The sequence below is a fragment of the Malurus melanocephalus genome, unplaced genomic scaffold (assembly GCF_030028575.1).
Source record: "Malurus melanocephalus ecotype Western Australia unplaced genomic scaffold, MMel_1.1 scaffold_158, whole genome shotgun sequence".
Taxonomy (NCBI): Eukaryota; Metazoa; Chordata; class Aves; order Passeriformes; family Maluridae; genus Malurus; species Malurus melanocephalus.
The window spans coordinates 195,188-219,125 of record NW_026623390.1 but is presented as its reverse complement, the minus strand read 5'-3'; positions in this window follow the sequence as shown (position 1 = coordinate 219,125).

Sequence of the window (23,938 nt, the reverse complement as noted above, 5' to 3'; positions counted from 1 at the left end):
TTGACTCTAAGGTACCACTGGCATAAACCAGCACAGAAAATCATCCAAGTGCTCAAGATCCCATCCATTCTTCTCCTCATTGGGTAGGTACTGTCACAGACATGAGATTTGCCAACACAGGTCCGGAGCTTTCTAGACTGCCTAAACACAAAGTCTGAATCCATGTAGCACTACTTGTGGGTTTTCCTTCAATTTTAACAGTTCACAAGCTCATAAGAAGCCCCACTCCAGGCTGGAGTTCAGTAGCATTATGCATGGCATATACATCTAGCATCCAGAGACTTTTAAAAAATTCAGCCCGAAATGCTTTTACATTTTAAACCTGATTAGAAATAACTCATTCAGATGGATGTTATGCAAGGGCACTAAAATATTTACTGCAGTGTATAAAAATAACTGCTCCAAATACTGAGTTTTAGCAGTAGGTAGAGAGGGAAACTATGCAACTAAAACAGTAAAAAAATTAGAAAGAAGACGACAAATGATAGTACATATGCTTTATCAGGCTGATTGAAAGAATAAGAATCTGTAAGAATATTTTTATTATTGTTAAGGTTACTTTATAAATTGCAACTAATATCTTGACTACAGCAAATCTGTCAAGCAAGAGTGTGCCTTTTTGCTTGAGTAAACTATGGGAACCAATACATTTTTATATGTGCCTAAAAGGAAGTAGACCCTTACTGCTTTCATCTCCCTGTCTTCCTTGTCTTCTTTTTTTTTTTTTTTTTCAGTTGGAGATTATCGCAACATCATTAAATCTCTTCCTCAACAACATAAGATAAAATTTCATCAGAATGCACTCAGTTATTTCTCTTCTGATTTAGCTGGCATGGTACCATTGAAGTCATATTTGCTGTGCATATCATATCAAGGCAAAAAAAGAGGTTGCAGCAATTTCCCATGTGCCAGAATGTAGCACAGGCCTAATCCTTGTGCACGCTTCAACCAATCCTTCTCCACTGAATTCGTGGCCAGGCAAGGAGCAGCACACTGGGAGAACCTGTCCCACCAACAGCAGACAGGTGTTGTGTTTCCTTGTGGTCTTGTGGTTTTGATATGGGACCACAACTGCATTTTAGTTTTCATTATAGAACTTTTAATCACACATTAAATTTAAAAAAAATTCATGAAGCATTTTAAATGGGTTGGTTGCATACAATGGGTACACACACCTGTACCTATTGTTCTTAATTATCCATGGCTAGAGTTAGATATTGACTTTTTTTTTTTTTTTTTTTTTTTTTTTAATTTAGCAATTTCTTTCCCATGTGTCACTATTGCATTCTGTATTAATGGAATTTCTCTATGAAAATGAACCTAAAGCTGAGATGCAAAGACAAAATCATAAAAGATGTCCAGAGAGATGCCAAGAATAATAGGATTAAATCCCTCATTTAACTTTTATTTMTGGCATAATCCCTGATAAAGCAGTTTCATTGCGTTTATTCTGAAGGGACAAAGTGAAGGTAGGTGGAAAAACACAGTTTTCATATGCCTGTACCTGTGACTGAAGATGAGAGCAACAGTCAGAAAAGCCTGAGGTAACTGGAATTTACAAGACAAGATACATAAAAGTGAAAAAATGGAAATAAGAACGTTACTTCTTGAAAAGAAATCTTAAAATCTTTTTCATGAAAAGTGAAGAAAATTCTTTTACAGTGAAGACCCCTATTTTTTATCAAATAATGGCAATAGCAGAAGTCACATTAAATACATACATACATAGTTTATTATTATTCATTACTAAAAACAGTGTTTCAGTCAGAAAAATACGTGATATTTATGAGCAGAATACTCACAATCTGCTGTAATTGTTTTATCTTCTTTTTTAATTCAAGCATGGTTTTTTTGAGTAGACTGTATAAACATTCAAGCCAATGATTTTTTGCTGTTGCTGCATGTGGGAGACTTGCAGAGCTATTTAAACTATATATAGACCGATAGTTTTTTCTATGCACATGCAATTTACTTTATCTCATAAAATGCCATCTAGAGACATAATTTGGTCACTAACTGCCATTTACATGATGCAACATGCTGTTTTACATTGACAAGTTAAAGCCTTAAAGAAATTTGTGTAGAAAGAGTTTTGCTCAGAGAAATATGAGAGTAAGATTTTGGACCTATTTTAAGAATGTGGAAGATAGGTAGATCTTGGAATATTCTAGTCTTAGTACTTAGAAACTTTGATGAAAATGTATTCTGTTATTAGCARTACTTAAAAAATGCCTAAAATACATAATTGACTAATTCAGTCATTATTTTAATTGAAGACACTAAGTTTCTCCTAATCTAAGACACAGAAATACYCAGAACTAACACAGCAAAATTTCCCAATCTGTCTAAGTGAAAGAAATATATTATTTATTCTCTTTTTTTGATGCCCCACTATTTTCCTCCACTCTCTAATGCACCTGTTCCAACAGGGTTGTTTTACTGCACTTCCCAAATACAAAATTAGGTTAAAGGAACTCTACTTCTTTCTAAAGGTAAATTGCATTAAGTGCTGACCCAGAGGCAATGTGATATAATAAGAATACTTTCTGTAACTTTCCCCCTGTGTAGTCATAACCTGATTTTTCTCTAAACACAGAGAAACCAAGGCTATAATTCAGGAACTGAAGTACTAACTCTTTTTTTGGGTAAAATTTAACATTGCCATGTAGAGCTAGCAAAAGGCTGTATATAGCCCACTTTTTCWCATGATAAAAGTTTAGCACCTTCTACAGTGCCACCAATAATCTCATTGGAAGTAAAGAAAAAAAAAAGTGTTTGTATTTCCCACTTTAGAAAGGAGCTGTATAGGATATTTCATCATAAATATTGTAGAGAGAATACCTTTAAAGCTTCACTTAGGATAGSAAAGACCCTGAGTGGTTTAGGGGCTTTGCATGTTTATTAAAAAAAATTAACATCTTCATCATGACATCCAAAACAGGCAAAGAGTGGGTGCTGAATATTTTTCAATATTGAATATACTCAATAAGAATTTATTTATTTAAAAAGGAGTGCATTATTAYAGATGGCAAAATTCAAGACACAGATAATGTATTTGTTGTTCTGATTGCAAAATGGCATATTCAGAAGTAATATTCCCATTTATGAGATCCAATGTCATATTATATATAATATTAGCGAGTAACAACAGCCACTCCAGTGGAGTTATTCCAGTTAAAAAGATTTTTTAAATTAAATTCCCTATTTTGAGTTTTCTAATTCAGAAATAATGGCAGATGAAATTTTAGTTTAGAACCCAAAGGGTTAATCCAAATCCACTGAGTAAAAAAATTTTTGTATGTTGATTATTTTCTCATAATTTTAGTTTTGTGTCAATGCTGAAAAATTATATCAAAATTCTGTCTCTCTCTGTTGAAAAATTATATCAAAATAAATTATTTAGTTAGACTCTTGTTTGTCCATGCTGAAGCCCAACCTTATTGCACTTTATGAGCATAGCACCTAAAGTGGGATTTTGTTGTTCATTGAAAATTTTTTTCCTAGGAATATTGTTGCTAAATGGACTTGTCTCAGAACACGTAAAAATTTTCTCTTGCTCCATCTAGCTCTGCTTTTGTATTTCTTGCATGACACATGACTTTCTACCTGAGGAAGCAGATACACACTTTTTGTTTTGACACCAAGGTCTTTTCACCAAATCAGTTGGTTAAGTTTTGCCTGCACTTAATCAATTAAAGTTCAGGTATATGAGGAACCTGTAGTTGCCTCTCTAACCAGCATCTTTAAACTTGATTATCTCTGCGTGTTTTCCAGGTGCTTAATTTCTCTAATTAGAAAAATATTTGTCGAAAAGCCATTTGAAATCACTAACTGAAAACAAATCTCCTTAGGTTTTGCAATAAATTAGTGCAGATATTTGCAGATATTAATACTATAACTCTTCTCATGCATTTTGATTTCTAGATAAGCTGTTCATTATCAGTACCAGGGCAGCCAATACCAGTGTCCAAATTCAATCCAAGTAATAGAATATAGTTTCATTTCTTATTGCTTACTAAATCCACACACGTAAAAGCAATAAAATTTGTATTCAAGTTCATCACAAATTTGATTTTTTTTTTCTGACAGTAAGCATGCTGCAGAATGGCTTAATGAAAAGGGACTTAGCTCCCTGAAAGGCTTGTGCAAGCAAACTGGGTGCAAGCAAAGTTTAGGCCTTTGCATTAATAACTGAAAATATTGCTCAGGGGCAGCATTGGGCCTCTGTGTTGATAATGGGAAACATTGCMGGATGTGTGTGTCCAGAGTGTTCAAAGACAGTTTTTGATATGTTGCAGGATGCAAGCACTAAGAATTGTCAAGGTCAGGATGTTTTTGAGAGATTAGGAAAGAACCGAAGAGGGGAGTGAAATGAGAATGTAACTTTCTGTGCTTAGCCAATAATATTGTAGCAAGTAGGCATAATTAACTATGAGCATATATAACCAGTGTGTGGCACGAATAAAGTTGAAGTTTGCTTTATCACTCATATTGAGTGGTCCGAGTCTTCCCTTCTGCGATATAAGCATACTCACTTATTATTGCAATTATAATATTTCCTCCGCTTCCTAAATCAGCTGAATCTACAAMGATGCTCTGGAGCTATGTGTAGCACATACACAAGACAGCATGGGAAGACCAGAAAACTGAGTTATACTCTCTTCTGCTTGTTCTGAGGATAAATCTGATGAAGTAAATTATCTGGGCCATTGATTTGGTAAATTAAAAGTAATGCATATCACATCCAAGTATAATAATTCTGACGTTTCACTAAATAATATTAATGCTTATTTCTCTTGAAATATAGAAAATGTTGTGTCTTTTGAAAAAGAAGTGTATCTCTACATATATGCAACATATATCACATTTGTATGTGCAGAGTGGGAGAGACATACATTTGAAATCATATATTAATAATATTATAAAAAAAATTGTGAAAATGTCACAGAATCACAGAATTGATTCCAATCCTTCAGATAGTTATAGACATAAATAATGTTCCTTCTCAGTGGTCTCTTCTCAAGGCTGAACAGGCCTATCTCTCTCAGCCTTTCCTCATTAGAGAGGTGTTCCAGTCCCTTTGTGGCCCTCCACTGGGCCTGCTGCAGGAACCCCACATCTCTCTCACACTGCAGAGTCCAGGACTGGGCACAGCATGGCAGATGTGCCTCACCAGGGCTGAGCAGAGGGGCAGGGTCAGCTCTCTTGACATGTTGGTACTGCTCTCCCTGCTGCACCCAGGCTGTTTCTGCCACAAGGGCACTGCTGGCTCAGRGACCTGGCTGTCCACCAGGACCCCCAGGTCCTTCTCCTGGAGCTGCTTCCCAGCAGTCCCAGGTCAGCCCCAGCCTGCACTGCTGCATGAGGTTGTTCCTCCCCTGGTGCAGGAGCCTGCATTTGCTCCAGTTGAATTTCAGACTTTGTCCATTCCTCAAACCTGTTGAGCCTTTCACAAATGTATGGTCCAATCTTTACAACTAAGGGAAGATACTCAAGATATTTTGGGGTTCTTTCCTCGTTACATATTATAGAGCTCAATCCTCTCCTAATTAATGCTGTGCTGTGGGGTTTTGGGGTTTTTACCAACAAAACAATTGTGAATTTTTTTAATTACTCCTAATGGAGTATGGTTCCAAAATCAGAAAGAATCAAACATGTAAAATCAAGACAATAACAAAGTTAATACAAGAATTTTCAGAGTTAAGAGTTTTAGAATTTTGCCACAAACACTGTATCCACAGATGTTTTTTTCCAGACCATTTTGCATTGACTTTCCTTACATTTCTAAAGGATTTCTTTTTGTGATCCTCATTGACATAATTGTGCAAGTTTGGCTCAATTTTCTTGAACCTAGAGTCGAACTCTTGATCTCTGAGTTACAGTGGCTGATGAAAATTAGAATGCTAATGGGCATTATTACACATAGAGCTACAGCTTATATAACAATGTAGACAGAGAATTTTTTTTAAATAGTAAATTCCCTGAGCACAGTCATGGCTAAAGAACTCGAGCATGTCCTTTGCCTGACAAATATTATTAGTGCTAAGTTAAAAGTTTGCCTGCTGTCACTGTGACCTTAGCTGACCCCTTAATTTCTTGAGTTCAAGTCCAATTAACCTTTGGGAAGAAGCACAACTGCTCTAACCAGACAAGTCAATAGAATCCAATAGTAATCATTTCATTTTCTGGTTTGTCAAAGGGCAGTGGTCCCACCTCAACCRTTTCACACAAAGGTGGTAATTTATCAATGTTTAGAATGATCTGTACTGGACCATACCCAGTCCTCTCTCAAGTGCACTAATCAATTAAACAGGCTGTATCTCAGTCGTGCCACCCTGTGTGCTGCCACAGAAGAAGGCGCCAGTTGAAAAATTACTCTCCTCTTGTGATATTTGCTGGTTTAGTTGCAGGAATGAAAATATTGATATACACTTCAAGCTCTTATTGCCACAAGAGGCTTGAATTAGATCTATGAGGGTATGGTGGGAAAACCTGTCTGGTGTGAAAATTTCTCAGCATTGTCTGTCTTCCATTACCTCCTTCTACATGTGTGGCTGTTGTTGAGTTTATTGAGAGTTAGCCATAGCATAATGTAGGGGCAGAAAAGAGTCCCAGGAGAGTAAGAGGAAAGCAGGATTAATTAAATTTAGCTCCAAGATTAAAAATAGGAAAGGGGAAAAGAAAGATATGACAAAGTTCTRTCACTTTCTTTCAACTCTGACAGAGCTGCTCACACACAGCACTGCCACGAAAACCCTGAGGGTATGGCACAGGGTGCAGGGGAGAGACACAGTGACAATCGCTCCGGTGGCAAAGCTGGACTGACACTACAACAGCTATCTGTGCACAGCTAACTGAGTATTTAATACAAGTATGTGAAGACAAGCGGGATTGTATGGCAGTGGTTTGTCAGTAAACGAAAAGAGCAGAGGGCAATTTCCAGTGGAGCCATGACCAAAGGTTTGATCCTGAACCAAACTTCTTAGTGCTTTTCTTCTCCAAGCTGATGGTCAAGTTTTTCTGGGGTCTCAGGAAACAAGAGTGAAATAGARGTTTTCCTAAGATTTAGGAAGGCTGAAATTACATTATTCTTCCCAGAGCAAGAAAAGATGAGAAAAATTTTGGATGAAAATACAGAGCAATAATCTAGATGCTAAAATATGGGACCTCAGATTTGATGTCACAGTTAAAAGGGAACTCCCACAAATATTCACCATTGGCCAACATGACTGAAACATAGTTCTGGGAAAAAAAATCTTTGTGAAAGTGGAAACCAAAATGATGGGAACAAGGAACACACTTAATTTTTCATTTGCTTTTCCCAAGTCCCTTGTATTAACACAAGCCCATTCACCTTCCTAGAACAGAGCTGAAAGGGTTAGAGTGGGATAGAGTTTTTTCAGTAAGTGAGCAAAAATGAAYCTAACCAGGTATATGCTTAAATAAGAAACTTGATTTCCACTTAATTATTTTCTGGTTGTCTAATTTAAATACAATATTTTTAATGCTTCAAGTAACTTTTCATTGACTTATGAATTCATTAATTAACGGCAGTATTTGACAATTTTAAGATAAAAACTCTAAATTCTTCATTTTTTAAGAGCAGTAGCAACATTTTTGTTACCAAAGCTAGGTTTGCAATCATAACAAATCTTCAAAACACAATCAAAGCTATTTTTAATTTAGCTCTCTTGATTATTGTCATACAGAATACACAAAGATAGTAAAAGGAAAAAAAAAACAAAACCCTTTAAATTAGTTTTGCAGTTTCCTACTGTCCTATATTAAAGGCAACCTAATAGAATTTATAGGAGTAGAACCCTTTTAGGCAGCACTCTTTGTATTTTTTATTAAGTCCATACTTGCAGAATCTACTTAATGTCAATTTTKTACAATGGTTACACTGCACAGACTATTTTATTTTAAACCTGCAGGACACAATGATAAATTGATAATTGACCCCAAGGCCATAGCAAATAAAGAAGCCCTGTTTTTCATTAGTACAGTATTACATCGTTGTTAGGGGAAAGAAGAGCCATGCTAATTGAGTACTGAGGAGTTGCACAATTAAGAAATCATCCATGGTTTTAATTTCACATGTTTAAGGCTGCAAATTTCCTAATTGTGAGCAGTAAAATAGAGTAAGATTAATGTGAGATACAATTATATAAAGCTGCATCATCCAGAAGCAAGTTCAACCCTCTATATTTGACTACATGTTCATTAGTGGTATAGTGGACAAATATACTAACTTTGGATATTGTATATTTCTTTATTTGTACTTTCCCTGTGGTCTCTTTGGTCCTCTAAATCTGTATTTCCATAGGCTTCAGATGTCATAAGATTCAGTGGACAAATACTGAGTTGTTTGTTAAAAATGAGGGTTATTATTTTAAAAAGAAACTCCAGAGCCTCCTGTTGTAAATGAGCTTATTCTGTATGGGGCTTTCTTATGCTAAGGCCAAGGCTCGTTAACATTTCTATCTGAACGAGGCTAATTCTGCAATGAAAACACATGGATTCATTCACAGTGTATCAGGACCTGTTTTTTTGTTTATTATTTATTAGCTGACCTGTCATGTTTGTAGTTTCCCAAGCATTCAATGTTTTAGCACCTTCTCTCATCTGAAACTGGCTGTGACTGAGACTGCTCAATTAGGGAGGCTATAATTCAGCTCCTGATTACTTCTTGTCTTCTCCAGCATTTCTGGATTCCTCTAGCTCATGCTCACACGTTTGTCTCAGTGCAGTCTGTATTTTCCCCAAGCTCAGAGCTAGGCTGTGTTTGTTCCTGAAATACACTTTTTTTTTTTTTTCCCCACAAAAGCAGTATGATAATGATCACAGCAGCACAAGGTTTCTGYGTGGTCTAGAGAAGTCCCAGTTACAAAGGGAAGAAGGGGACCTGTTCTGACTACTTGAAAGAGCAACTGACTTAGAACAGAATGTTTAATAATATAAAAACTGAGCAAATAAAAAATATAGTGTAAAATTTAAGAGCCAGGCAGTAATATGTTCAGGTCACTCGAGCATTGATAACACCATCCCAAAGGAATAAAAAGCTCAAATGTAATTAAATCTCTACGTTCTGAAAAGCCAGTTAGTGTAACTTGTTTTGTCACATGTGGGTAAAGCAGCAAATAAGCATGTACACAAAGTACAAGAAGAGTTTTCCCATGAGACTTATCCCAATCAACTAATATTAAATGCAAAATGCACAAGAAAAGGACGTATAGCAGCTAAAATAAACTATATAAGARGAGAAAAGGTTTAGAAATTTTATTTTGACAACCTATTAAGAAAAAGTGGTCAAAAATACACTTCGACCATAAGTCAGGAGTAAATTTGTTCAAACGGAACAATTCACTGAAGGATATAAATCAGATCTGTTCTGACTAAAATATGACTTTACAAATTAATCTAGAGCAACCCCTGTGTGGAAGACAATAACATTTTACAATTTATTAAAGGTCCCTGCTTTGGTATCCAATATTTTTGCTATTTTATTCTCTACCATTCTCTTAATTCATGATTTTTTGCTATCTCTTTTGCATCTCAGCATAACTTCCAGATCTAGTCTATGATATGCTTGAAATCTGATTTCAACTATGAGGGTCTTTCACTTCAGTGCTCTACTAAAAGTAGCTCCTTTAGAATGATAAACAACATTATAATAATAAGAGAAGTAATATTACCATTGTGTGGAATATTCTTCTTTAAAAGAAGGTATTAGGGAATGGGATACAAAGCTGTGTTGTGGTGCATTGGAAGTGATGCATGACCCCCCTGGCTGGTTCCACGGGTGTTCAGCAGGCTCACCAGCTGTCTGTTACAGACAGATCTCAGGAGATTGGCAACACGCAGCCCACCCACCCAGCCTGTCAAGGTCCTTCACTGAGGAAGCCCTGGGAAACAAGACAAGGATAGAGCCATAATCCAAGCACGAACCAGAACACTCTTCCTTACACCTATGCAGGAAATAGYTGGCATGAGGGACGTGCAAGTCTCTTATGGTAACAGAATAATATATATGAGTAAAATACTGGTAATTCCAAACAGATTATGTTTCAAAGTAACCCTTCCTCTCTGACCAGCATTACTTCAGTTTTACACAGCTTAATTCTGAGTGAAACAGAAATAAGGTGGTGGGTGTTGTGCCAGCTGTTACACCTGTGAAAAACAAGACACAGATGAATGGCATCAATATATCCATGTCATGAGGGCTAGTCTCATCACCACTCCATGTCTAGATCATGAAGTGAAGGGAAAACATTTGAACCCATTTGTGAGACTCTTAAGAGATGACTCATGATGATGATGGGCAGATATACGCCACTGTTCTTTGAATTATATTTTTATTATTAATATCAGATATATATGGCATGTTTGTCCTACGTGGCACCAATTTTAAAATGAAAGTCATTTGTAGGTGCATAAGGAATGGAAATTGGGCTCATATACAGCACAGTATGTTTTAAAGTAGCAACTGCCCTTATTTTGTCTTAACACACATTTTTATGTAACTGCAACATACATTCTAGGTGCATAATAGAGAATAACTGAGTAGAGAAATCTTATTCAGTTCAGTGGGAATGCTATGCCATATATTTCCTTGGCTACAATATATTTTCTTTTTTTTTTTTTTTTTTCAATATTTTTTTTTTGTTATTTTTTTTTTTTTTTTTTTTTTTGCAATATTATTTTGCATAAATTGCCCTTTGTGCATTCTGTTCATAAGGCAATATGACACCACAGATAAGGACTTTCCTCCAAAAGCAATTCAATGCTTTGTTAGCAAACTTTCAAAATGCTTTGAGTATACTAACAAAAAATGCACACTTATAAATATGTATTAAGAGAATAGCTATAAGTGACAAAAAAAATGTTCTTTGGAATCACTGGTTTTGTATAACAATCAAAATGAATTGGTAAACTATTGAAATACATGTTGCACAAATTTTGGAAACCTTTATTTTACTAGTGGGCTGTTCAAAAAGAAAAGTTTGTGTAGTGGTGCTTTGTGTTCTGGGATCAATATGCAGRCCATTCAATGCAAGAAGAGCACGATCACCACAAGAAATTCAGTTACCCTTGTAGATTTTACCAAATAGCTCTTTTTAGTAAACTTACACCTATGCCAAGCAGAAAAAAAACAACTCCAAAGCGTTCTGTCCCTGTCTTTGGCTAATCTGCTGTCTCTATAATAAGTGTGAAATCTCTAAATATACGCACATTTACTACAAGCAAACAAGCTGTCCAGAATCTAATTAGACTAAAATCTGCCCATCTGTTCTGCATTATCATGGGGTTTGCTCACATGTATGTTGTCTCATTACTAAAAGGCGGAAAGGCAAATTGAATTGAGCTGGACTTCCTCTTAAAGTGGGATCAGGACATGAAGACAGACCCTTGCTGTGAGCCAACAAAGCACCACTGGGAGAAAGTGGGATGAGAGAAGTTTCTTTTTTCTACAACCACATGTCCAGTGCTTACCATGAGGCCRAAGAGTGTGCTAAAATACCATCGTTTGACACAATAGGACACATACTACAACTATATAACYCTTATTTTCAATGCAAATTGTTTGCTTTTTTCATCATCCTCTGTGTTGCATGTATATTACTATCTGCCTGCCATCATATGCCGCATTTCAGGAACAAAACATGTTTAACCTTAACTGGAAAAATTCATTGAAGCTAACTTCTCTTATAAAAATAATTAGAATAATATCTAACTTTAAAGAAAATACTTATTTTAATAACATAATTAAGGTTTTAAAAATGTTACTAAAGGCCACAGGGTACTGAGAGTAATTTGTATGGAAATAGGAATTTTTATATGAACATGGTTATTTGCATATTTTCTAATCACTTATGTGATTAATACTTAGCACTTACAAGCATTTGTGGGTATCTCCCATAAGAGCAATTTGCATCAGCTGTAAACTCCATTGTTTTGGAGAATAAGAATTTCTAGCAGACTGTTGCTACATTCCTTAAATAGAAATTGAGAAGATTTATTTAAAGGACATAAATGAAGAAATACTTTAAAAATTAGTAGGTTTTGAGGATTRAGGAGGATCAGTTCAGATATTCATTCAAAAGCTGGAGTACGTAAAGAAAAACTGGAATATATTTCAATCTTTTCAGTAGTCCTCATTTCTACAGCACTTGAAGACATAACAGACTTTAATTCTCCAATCCTGCTTAATGACAGCTCCTTGAAAAACGCAGGACTTGTGTGCCAGGCCATCCCCAGGAGCAGGATGAGCCCACCTTTCTTCTTGTTTCAAGGAACCAGACACCTCACTCCCAAGGAGTCCAGCTCACCTGCTTTCCTCTGGTGCTATTTCTCACAGATCACACCAACAGAACAACACAAATGGAGAGCAGATCTGCATAGCATACTACAAAGATTGTTTGCATAATTTTTAGGCTAGTGACAGGAAGATAAACCTGGTACAGGGAAGGGTATAGAACTTATCTCTTGTTTCTGTATACCCTGAGAAGAAGTGAATTTGCACAAGTGAATCAAGCTGGATCCTCCTGTGCAGCACTCCACTTTCCTGGTATATRTCATTATATTGCCTTCTCCATCCTGATAGTAAACTAGCTAAGGTAGGATATTCTTCATCCAATAAAGGCTTTGTGTAAAATAGAAAAAGTGGCTTGGGAATAGAACCAGTAACAAAGCTTCTTTAGGACAGCAAGAAGTTACATGTTTTCACATAAGCTAAGAAGAGCTAGTTGCACATGAGTGAATAAAAAGATTTGAACAGAAAATGAAAACAATTTTAAAGACYGCATCAGAGGAAAGCAGTCATGTTTAATTTCCAACATTAACATTTTTGTTGTAAAAAATGCCAAACTCCCCAAAACTTCAATATATCACAAAATTATCTCTCTGTAGAAAGTGGAATCTCATTTGAAGTGTAGAAATGAAAGRTAGTATGTGCCAAGGAAAGGAGGAGGAAGAAGAGTAAAGGAGAGGGGTAAACTGACAAATACAGGTGAGGAACTGGAGACATTAAGGTAAAAAGAAACTTAGAGACAGGCCAAAATTTTCTTAAGGGCAAAAGTCTAGTTTTAAATATCTTTCATGATGCATTTAACCACACACCTTATGAAAAATTCAAAACAATTTGGAAGATTTTATTGTGGATTTATTTGTGCATACCCACATTTCTACTGGGTTGAGTGGCTCTAATAGCTGCCATGGAACAAAAACTCCATTGCCATAAGGTGACCAACAAAAGTAGGTGCTCTCATTGCTTTTTCTTTATTTTTTAAAAATTTATCTTCACACATTTTCTTCTTTTTTCTCTTTCTACAAATATATTTAATGCAATTTGGCTGCTGTAATGTATGCATGCATATATATGTATGTATGTGTGTAAGTATGTATGTATGTATGTATGTATGTATGTATGTATATAGAGGATTAAAATAGCCTCACAATTTGGTATTCATCTCATATGCATACCTTATAACTATTATTAAATCCTGCTTGATTTTAACAATTTTAATATGATCCCCCTTTGATTCTTGCACTTATCCRGAATAAAACCAGCACAAAGGTGGCACAAAACCCTGAACTATGTATTCACTGTTTCTSTGTTGAGATAATACTGAAGCTAACTTCAGATTTTTCTGTCATCTCTATACAATGCATTCTTATATATATGCTGTGTAAATAATTTAAAAATAAAGAAATTCTTTTCCGGCATCTTATTGTTTTGCCTTTATTTATAGTGGTGGAACTTAAGGCAAGTTTACAGCTTCCACATAAATACTCATTTGCTGAAAGAAAACAAAATATATTTTGCCTTTAGACAATCTGCATTGATATATTGAAATAGCAGGGAAGACGAAAAAAAGGCTCATAATGCTTCATTAGTTAATTGCGCAGAGCACAGCTCTTTAGGGGTAAACAAGTGAAGGACATTTGCTGAATGGTCTATGCCCATCATGCATATTATGGCCTAATGGTGCTAGTAATGGTAGGAGGCTCCTGGAGAGTCATCTGTCAAATTAGCACACTGAATTATTTATTGCCTCAGAGTAAAATTGTGGAAGGGAGCAGCTGAGATCCATTCGTAAGAAAATACAAGATAAAGAAACAACCCCCCCCAAATTGTAGTACAACTGCTTTGCATGTTCAGTTATGTCACCAATATCTGTAATCAACAATATTTAAATAATATGTATATCTAAAGATATTGGGATGTGCATACAAGTTCTAATAAGCAATATTATACATATATACATTATCTTCCTGTATCTACATGTATAGACGATTTGCATAATGCTAAACATAATAATTTATGTTAGCGTAAGTGCGATTACACTTGTTTGTACAATATATTGTATACTAAACATGGAATTTAAAATATATACAGTATATAATACATTTTCTATGTCTTTAAATTAAAAATTATAAAACATAAGTGTATAAATGTGTTAAGTTCTGTGCTTCAGATGGAAGTGCACTATTCTTTGCAAATCTCAGAATGTAGGTTCTTAACATATACACCATATTAAAGCTATTTCATAAAAAAAACATTAAATAATTTTTGTAATCACTGAAGAATACAACTGCTCCTGGAGATTATGAAGATAWGCATAATTTTTTCATCTGTTCATCTCCAGTTGCTGCTGGAGATCCTTACTAGCAACAACTTGGAATGAATCTTTATTGCTCAATAAATCTTTTTCATTCCCTTCTGCCTTTATCCACTGTAAGTTATCAAAGTCATGGTAACTTTCCAACACTCCTGGTGACAAATGTGTACCAAGAATAGCTCTTCAGCCCCCAAAGCTTTTAATAACACCCAAGTGTCTTGTATCTTAATTACTAGTCAGGCTGTACTTCTGTGTACCTCAAAGTTGYTTAAGTGAGATTTTTGTGATGTCTGACACTGTGGAAAGATACGCCTATGTGTTATCACTAAGGCTGAAAGTACTCGAGACTGCATATTAACTTAATGACTTCACACAGTACACTTCTGTAAGGCACTGAACAGTCCTGTGAACCATTTCATCCTGAATTTCAATGGTACTGATCACAAGAACACAGGTAAATATCTTCATATATGCTCTGCTGCCTTTAAAAAAAAAAAACAGATCCCTTATGAGAACATTTACAGATTATTTACTTGCTTCTAAAACCTGACAGCTGCATTTTAGTATTTCAGACATCAGCTTTTTGGAAGAGGATATTCCTCTCCAAATACATAATTTGTTCACTTAGTCTTTGTTCACAGATTTATTCTCTAATAAAAAACTCATTGTGYTGCTATCTAAATTTGCTTTCCCATGATGGTATAGAGCTGAAAGTGGGATTTTGAAATCTTTCCTATAGGGGCAGTTATTATTAAATACTCTTGAAGATTTTATAGAGATGATTACTGCTTAGCTGATAACTTTGAATGTTTCTGTAATTTGTTTTCCAAATTAAAATATARTTTTTGGGGGAAGCAGGATCTTCAACAAAAGAACACTTTGTACCTTTTTTTGCTTCCTATAGAGAGAATTCTTCAGACAGCTAATAGATAATGCACATTGGCTACTAACGACAACATAGAATTTACAGCTTCAGACAAAGGTGTTTTATGCTTGATTACCTCTAGGAACACAGGTAACCAAGCTTTCAAATACTTATTTGAGTGATTTCTTTTTTCATTTTGGTTTCAACATTAAGTTCAAAGGCCCAGTGTTGATTGTTCTAAATATAGTGTAGTTTCTGCARAACTGATATTTTGAAACTTTCACCCACACATCAGGTACTAGGATACTAAAGACACAAACCTTGGGTGTGGAGGAAGAGAAACTCACTTCTCTTCAGCACAGGAAAAGACATGCTGACAACCAGTACTAGAAATACCTCCTGGCATGAGTCCCATGTGAAGACATTTAGTTAAAGGTGCACTTATTATGATAAATATCTGGAAGTCAAAATTGGTTTTAATACTGATAATCAAACTTACTTCAGTATTTTAAAAATACTTGTGGTCCTGAAAATGTTTTTGCTTCATTTATTTTATCAGAGTTAATACTTACATGCATCACTCTCTCCTTTTATTTCCTCTTTCCTTTTCCTTGCATACAGATTTGTCCATGCACACACCCACACCCACACCCACAAACTTTAATGTGGCAATTTTTACTTATGTATGTCCTGAAATAAAAATCACTAAAATAGCATTTGAAAAAAGACAATGTATGGTTGCAAAACATATTCTATGGACTAGAATTCTAGCACTTCTAAAAATCCTGCCAGTTAGATGTAAGCTTGAAGTATTTTTGTTTAATTGTATATGATTTGTATAAGAAGTCAAATTAGCGACAATGACTGGACAAAGAGAGGAAAAAAACTACTTGTCTGTAAAACACCACATAATTGTTCCTCAATATTTCACATTTAGAGGGCTTGACTGCTTAATGATTATTCATTTGAATATACTTTGTCTAGAAATGTGGCCTTAGAATAAAATCTGAATTTCTTAAGACCAAAGATTTTTACCTGTCAATCTAACATTTCATTGTAAGTTTTCCTCTCACAGAGGGAATAAAATTATACTTCTTCTCSACGTTCATTGCCTGGTAGAGAGAAGAAAGCAAAGAAGTAATAAATAATTGAATTACCTTCAAATGCATATGACAAGTAGACCACAAATTAAGTGCCAGCGCAAAGGTAGCATTTAGTAGTAGCATTTAGTAGTTCAAGTCCACCTGCAGTTGAAAGAAAGGAACCGATCCTCAGAAAYGAGGCCAAGTAAGAAAAAAAACTACTATTTATTTTCCAGTCAAGTAGGAAAGGATTTTCAATGGCAGATCCCCAGTGAAGCAGCTGACTAAGCAAAGGACAGTTCTACTTTGATTAGCAACTTTTGAGATGTTTATCTCTCATAAAGCTCTAAAGTAAATGTGCCCTGAAGAATGGTTTACATGTGTTTGCAGCAAACAAACCTGTGCTTGTAAACAGCTGGCATCTGCTCAGGATCACACAGGAGCAGAGCCTACTTGATTTGCATTTAAAACTATTATTACAGGGATAAAAAAGTCATATGAAAACTGAAGAATGCTAATTCAGAATCCCAATAAAAATCCTTTGCAAAAGAATAACTAYGGCCCTATCTTCTGTGAAAAAAACTATATATGTAAACCACAGTCACAAGAGAAAGCCTGTTTGTATTTTTAATTATSAGATGAAGCTTGGTTTGGAAAGCAAAATATTTAATAATAACAGATTTTCATAGTTCCATTTTGTTGCCACAAGACTTAGATTCTGTCAGACTTTTTCCTGATGAGCATTACTTTCTCTCCAGAAGACTTGTGGGAATTAATCCAGCTCTGTGAAGGCAATTATTTTGCATACAAGCCTGGTTTAATGAGTTGGCATAGAACAGATATGGATCTTGKGGAAGCTGTATTCTGATGACTGATAATACAGGGACCATTCTGAAATGAATCAGATGGTATCACATGCTTGATCTGCATTAAGCAAGGATATGTAATCACGCCAAAGTTTATAATGTGAAGTTTTCATATTGGACTTGTTCTGGTTGCAGGAAGGCTGGCATTGCCAGACAAATATAAAGACAGTGCAGTATATTTGAGTGCAGCAGACAGGTTTACATTCTGAGACTACAGTTCTTGGATGAAAGCAGCTGGCTTTAAACAATAACCAAGTTACAGTTGCAGTAAATACATCTAATTGATCCAGTTTTCTCAACTATGAATCTGCACCCAAACCTCAGTTCTYCAACGGCATGCTCTGCACATCCCCACTTGTATTGTGGCTGAAGACTGTGTCTGTCTCACCTAGAGAAACAGATATGACTGAAATAGTGGTTTAAATTTGAGCTAATCCCCTGTAGGATTGGGAGGTAGTATTGGCCTGTTTTCTACCAGTCCTCACTGGATGATTAAGCTTCTTGTGTGTTGTACTGTACTATGCCACCATGCTTGCAGTGCCATGCAAAAATTAATGCAGCTAAGAAAAATAATTTTGATTGTTATGCCAATTCTCAATGATCATTGAGAAGAAGGTTATTTGATATAAAACACATTTCAAAATCTTCCAGCCAKGATGAATGTTTGGTACCCCAACAGGCACCTTTCCACTGAATCCTTGTAACTGAAGTTAGCATTTGCARATATTTGCAGTTTAACTGCTCAATGCCAGAGTAAGATTTTGAAGATTGTCTGCTCTAAAATGAGGGACTGAATTTTTGCAGCAAATTTCCATAGAGATTCCCATGGTTCATGATCAAATTGCAACAAAGACCAAAGTCAAGGCATGAGGAAAATACTTTCTGCTAGCCTGATCTTCAGTCCTCTTCTGTGTTTAGACTTTGAAGAATCCCATAGAAGGGGATCTCAGCCACATCTCCAGAGGCAAACACCTCCAGAGGCATGAAGGTATTTTTGTGTAACTACTTCATGGGATAGAGAGCCACAAGAATCATATTAAAAGACCATGGAGTAAATCATGTTAAAAGCTGGAGTAAACTCTGGTTGTAGAATTTAGGACAAGCAAAAGGTCTGAATGCTTTTAAGGACAAGGGTCACCCCTGCACAAGAAGCCCCTTTCTCTGTAATGTGAAATTTGACAGTGTCCTTTAAGAGACACTTCGCTTTGACAGCAAGGGGCATGAACAGTCAGAGAGAAGCATCTCCTATCCACAGGGTAGAAATTAAAATGTGAATGCCCCAGAAGAGATTTGACAACAGCAGATGTAATGAAAAAACAGCCAGCATTTTGGATTTATTGGGAACCTGTATGCAAATTTCCTGCTCACAATATGCCAGARGGTTATGGAATGTGTTCAGTCTGGACGAGTTGTATAAAACATGGAATAAAAGGCTGTAAAGGCATAGATGCAGCTCAGATGAACACAGCACTATTGCTTTGAAAGGTAGAAGCATTTGGATCTGCAATGATTATACTTTATTAAAAATTATGAAGCAAAATTATTAAACTGCTTAATTAGTAACATCCTTTTTTTTTCTGTCTCTCTGTGTTTCTCTKCCTCTCTTTCTTTCTGTTTCTCTGTATTTCTAAAAAAAGTAATATCATTATACCCCCAAAGTGTTACACTTCAAAACTTGGAGGGAAAAATTCCCTTGAAAATAATTGCATTTCTGATTGCAAACTTKAGGATAATAAAAAATTAAAGATAGCAATTTGAGCCTTTGTTTTAAATATCAGTTGTTTWAAATTACATTAATTAAAGTGGTCTATCTGTATTTGGTAATTGTGGAAGTCAGAATTCCATTTTCTTTGAATATTAGCAGGAATAATATTATATGTTTCAACATAAAAAAATATTTATTTTATAGAAATATAATGTATTCTATATAACATACATTAAATATTATACACATTATTCCATATATACAGAAAATATAATTCGCTTTTTATTATAAATCTGTTTACTTTTCTAAAGCRCTCTCAAGTAAACGAACGGGAACACTGGATAATAAATATAATTTTGTGTCCAGTCTATTTTGTGTGACTCTTAGTGATTCTGCATGGTTAGTCTGGTATATTTCTTTCCACTTTAGTATTGTTATGTAAAGATTTCAATTACATATTTCATTTCTTGAGGCTGCAAAAAGTTGCCATTTAGAAATAACCTTCATTTACCAAATACAGTGTAGTTAGTAAAATGTAGTTTTGTTACATGGAAACTCATGTAATTTGAAATAATTATGTTGTTGAGCACACGCACAACACTAYAGATATTTAACAAGTCTATTGTAAGTATATATAAAAAAAAAATTCAAACCATGTATTAGAAAATCCTTTGATGCACCGAGTTCTTAAGGCTATAGCTACTGCACAAAGATATTTTTATACAGTTACAGCTTCTACTTTAATTCTACTCACACACATGGTTTATTCAGGAATCTCAYAATTTACAGTATGCCTCTTAAACAACATAGTAATTGAAATATTCCCTTAAATTTATATGTTCATAGAAGTACACTAGCTYTGTAAGTGTCTTATATCCAAACTCATATTGCATTGTTGAATATTTTTATTTTTTTGTGAAGAGAAGATACAAAAATGTCTTTGTTTTTTTTTTGTCCCATGAAAGGCGACTGAGGTTTCTAGCATTTACTGTTGTCTTTGCTGTATGCCTAACTCAGTTTATATTATTTGACCTTTAAGTCTCTACTCTAAAGCAATAAAATGAAGGCTTCCTGTCTTATTGATTTGGTAAGGCCCATTTTCACACAAATAGAATGGAACCCAGTTTAATAAAATGCACTTTTAGCCAATGTCTGTAAATGAACCTGAGTCTTGACAATTTTGGAAGAGGTCAACTTAAAGTAAGCAGTTATATCTATGGTAAATCAATTTCCAGGAACAGATCACTGTACACTAAAAAATCAGGCTTTTTTTTTTTTTTTTTTTTTTTTTTTTTTTTTTTTTTTTTTTTTTTTTTTTTTTTTTTTTTTTTTTTTTTTTTTTTTTAAGAGACTGACTTCAACCCTCCTTAGCCAGAAAATAACATCTGACCTAGGCAGTGAAATTTTTCACAACGTTTCAATTAAAACTTGGCAGCCACATACGCAATACACTGCATTGTTGCAACTGACCTTATTGCAGGAAGGATACATGGAATTGTAGGCTCAGGTAGCCTGCCAGCTCTGCTGTGAGCGTGAAGGATACACACCACAAGTATTACTGGTGGTGTTTGAGATCTAATAAGAGCCTCATTACCATTCTTTCTCAATAAGGAAATTGCTGGTTGCCTAATGATGTTGGTAATCATTCAGTATATGTTTTTCATTTTTAAGTACATGTACATTAATATTAATGGAGCTCTGCTTACATCTTGTGCCTCATGATAAATTAAAACTGCCTAATATAACAAATAACTCTTCAGTTTTTTAGAATATTAAATCTGAGAAGGAATGGAGCTAGGTTATGTCCTGTTTTACAGTACCTCTCCAAACAACAAAGAAAGAACTGCCCACATGAGCCATGTGATTTGCGAGGTGATGCTTCCATAAATGTTACTTTCTATTTTACTAAGCTGGTTATTACAGTTTTTCTTCATGGAGGAGGCAGTTTGTGGGGCAGCCCCGCTGTCACAGGTCTGCAGTGTTAGAGCAAGAGCAGGAAGGCTCCTTCAGACACCTGAGCCTAACTTACTGCACTGCTCTTCCATCCCCTGTGGCTCAGAGAGGAGTACAGTTTCACACTTTCTGCTGGCCATTCCCAATCATTACAGCAAGGGCTTAGCTGCTGATAGGAGTCTAAAGGATTTGAGAAAGGGGAAGTGGGAAATACTTCAATTTTTCCTCAGACAAGACAAATTGTACTAGCATATCTGTTAAAGGGAAATCAGGGYTCACACTCTGTCACGCTCTTGGAAGAAAAGACCCAGAGGAGAGCTTGCAACTGCCCTCCATGCTTGAAGACCTGTGCCCAGCCAGGATTTTGGAATATTAGGTGGCCTCTTTAGGATGCTTGCTGCCAATGAGCACACAGGCTTTTCTTCTGCCAGTCCTATCAAGCCTAGTTTCAGGTTGTAAAAATTTTAGAGATAGATTTTCTTTGGCAGATTTTCTTCAACAGATTTTCCTATTTGAAAGCTTTTTTCTTCAACCCACCTTTTAAAATTGCTGTTCAAATTGCATCCAACTGTTCCATAAGTGATAAAGACACATGCACATGCACACACAGAGAGCTTCCAGTGCTATTGAAATAAACTCGCAAGGAACAATTTTCTGCAGTTTCTATTGTTATACTAATAGCCACGTTCAGGCTCCGTGTACCAGATCCTCCCTCCCTCCCACAAGCTATGTTCTGCCAGGTGCTTGCAGGCAGAGCTACCCCGAACAATGGAAAGTGCCACTGAAACTTTGGCTATGCTATAAATCAAGTGTCTGAAATACATATTGCTTTTAACACCTAGGAATAGCAGCAGCTAACATACCACAGGTGTGCATCAAGTAGTATTATGGGAAACCAATACATAGGCAAAAGGAATTATTTCAGTTTTAGGTCAGTGAATAAATTAGCTTTTAATGGGTTGAATTTGCTCTATAAATTTATTGCTGTTGTAACTAGTTGTAAAGAGACCATGCAAAAGCCTGACACTAAAAACTCATGAGTTCTATTTTGCCACTCTGACCAGAAAAGCAGGCAGGTTAAATTTTCTCATGAAGAGGTATGTTTCACCCTTCATAGAATAATGGAATCATTAAGTATGGAAAAGATCCTTGATATAAATTCCAGCACTCAACTGTCCTTGTTTGTGATAAGGCTACTCTTTCATTCAAAGCAACAATCATTTCACATGCGTTGATATTTTATGAGTAGTATTTTGTCACACCATTCCTTTCAATATATATTCCTTCATCACTAAATGTGATTTTTTTTTTTTTTTTAATTTCCAGGAAGTGGCCATATCTTCCCAGCTTGATTTAATTTCCTGTGTTAATGTCAATCACTTCCTGAGATTTTTTGCTTCAGGGTATTTATTCTGACTATCTTTTATGAAAATATGGAAGCTCACCTGCCTGTTTAAGAAACTGGACTAATTCCTGTTTGGGCAAGAATTTAATGCAGGAAGTTTTTGTGCCTTACATATTCAGTGTCTCAAATGAGAGGACTAGACAGTGCCATTCAATTTTATAATCTATGCACCTGTAATTCAGATAACACTGAATCAAGTGTAGATTTAATAGTGTCTTTGCAGAGTCAGGACACGCAGTGCATTAATGAGAACATGCCAACAAGAAGACTAACAAGGATCCCACACCACAAGAAGGTACAGGCCCTGAGATTCCTTCTTTACCCCACATACTGCAGACCATGAGAGAAGACACCTGCTGACAGAGATGTAGATGGGATACAAATATCTGGCACATCCATCTTTTTGAACTGTGTGGGGTAATTCTGAGAAAGTGTGATGAGTGTAGTTTTGAGACATAGGAAAGCCTAGGGTAAGAGCAACTACCTCCTTTACAAGGGAGGACTGTTAATTCTATGGCCAATACATCTTTTGATAATCCCTGCAGATTAGTTGGAACAAATGTTTTCCCTCTGGTAATAAACTGGAAATATTCAGACATTGTCTTCTTCCATCAGAGTTCAGCAACAATCTAGTTAGATGAATTTTATTAGAGAGTGAACATTTAAGTTCAAATAAATGCATCTTCTAAAAGACAGAGAGACTGAGAAGGAAAGAAAGAATAAAAAGAGAGAAGAATGATACCTCAGTGAGGGACTGGTCTCGTTTGCTTGGCACATATGGCTGGCTTTCATTCTATGCTTTTCCACTTCAAAGCACTAGGCCTAGCTTTCATTCTCTGCTATTCCACTTCAGAGCAGTAGGCAGGCATTCAACACAGTATCCAGGGAAAATAGAGAGGGAGTCACTCTTTGAATCAGATTGGATAGCTGTACAAGGCAAGACAGAGCTACGAAATATCTTGCTCTGAATATCCTGCCAAATAAACTCTAAAGTAATTATTTTTGCATCCCTTAGTATTTTGTTCCAACCTAGCAGTGTGCTAGTAATTTTTGCCTCATCTACTATCAACCTTATGGAATGCATTATTTCCTTAGCTGAGCAAAATCTGCATTTTATTCTATATTAAAGAAATAATAAATCAAATTTACCACATGAGACAGCACAAGTTTTCAGGTTCTGCTTCATGAAATCACCCTAGACAGATCCTGTTTCAAGGGGAGATATAGGCACTAGTAGACCATTATTAAGACAAAAGCTTGCAGGATCTTGCTGCAGGACAGAAGCTCTTTTGCTCTAATTTGCTTTATTAGATTCTATTATTTACAATGTGATTCACACTTGAGTCTGAACCTGTGCAGACTAAAAAGTATGTTATTGCGTACAATTATTATTGTCCATATTGTGTTCTGACTGTGAGCATTCCACATGGGGATGTAAGGG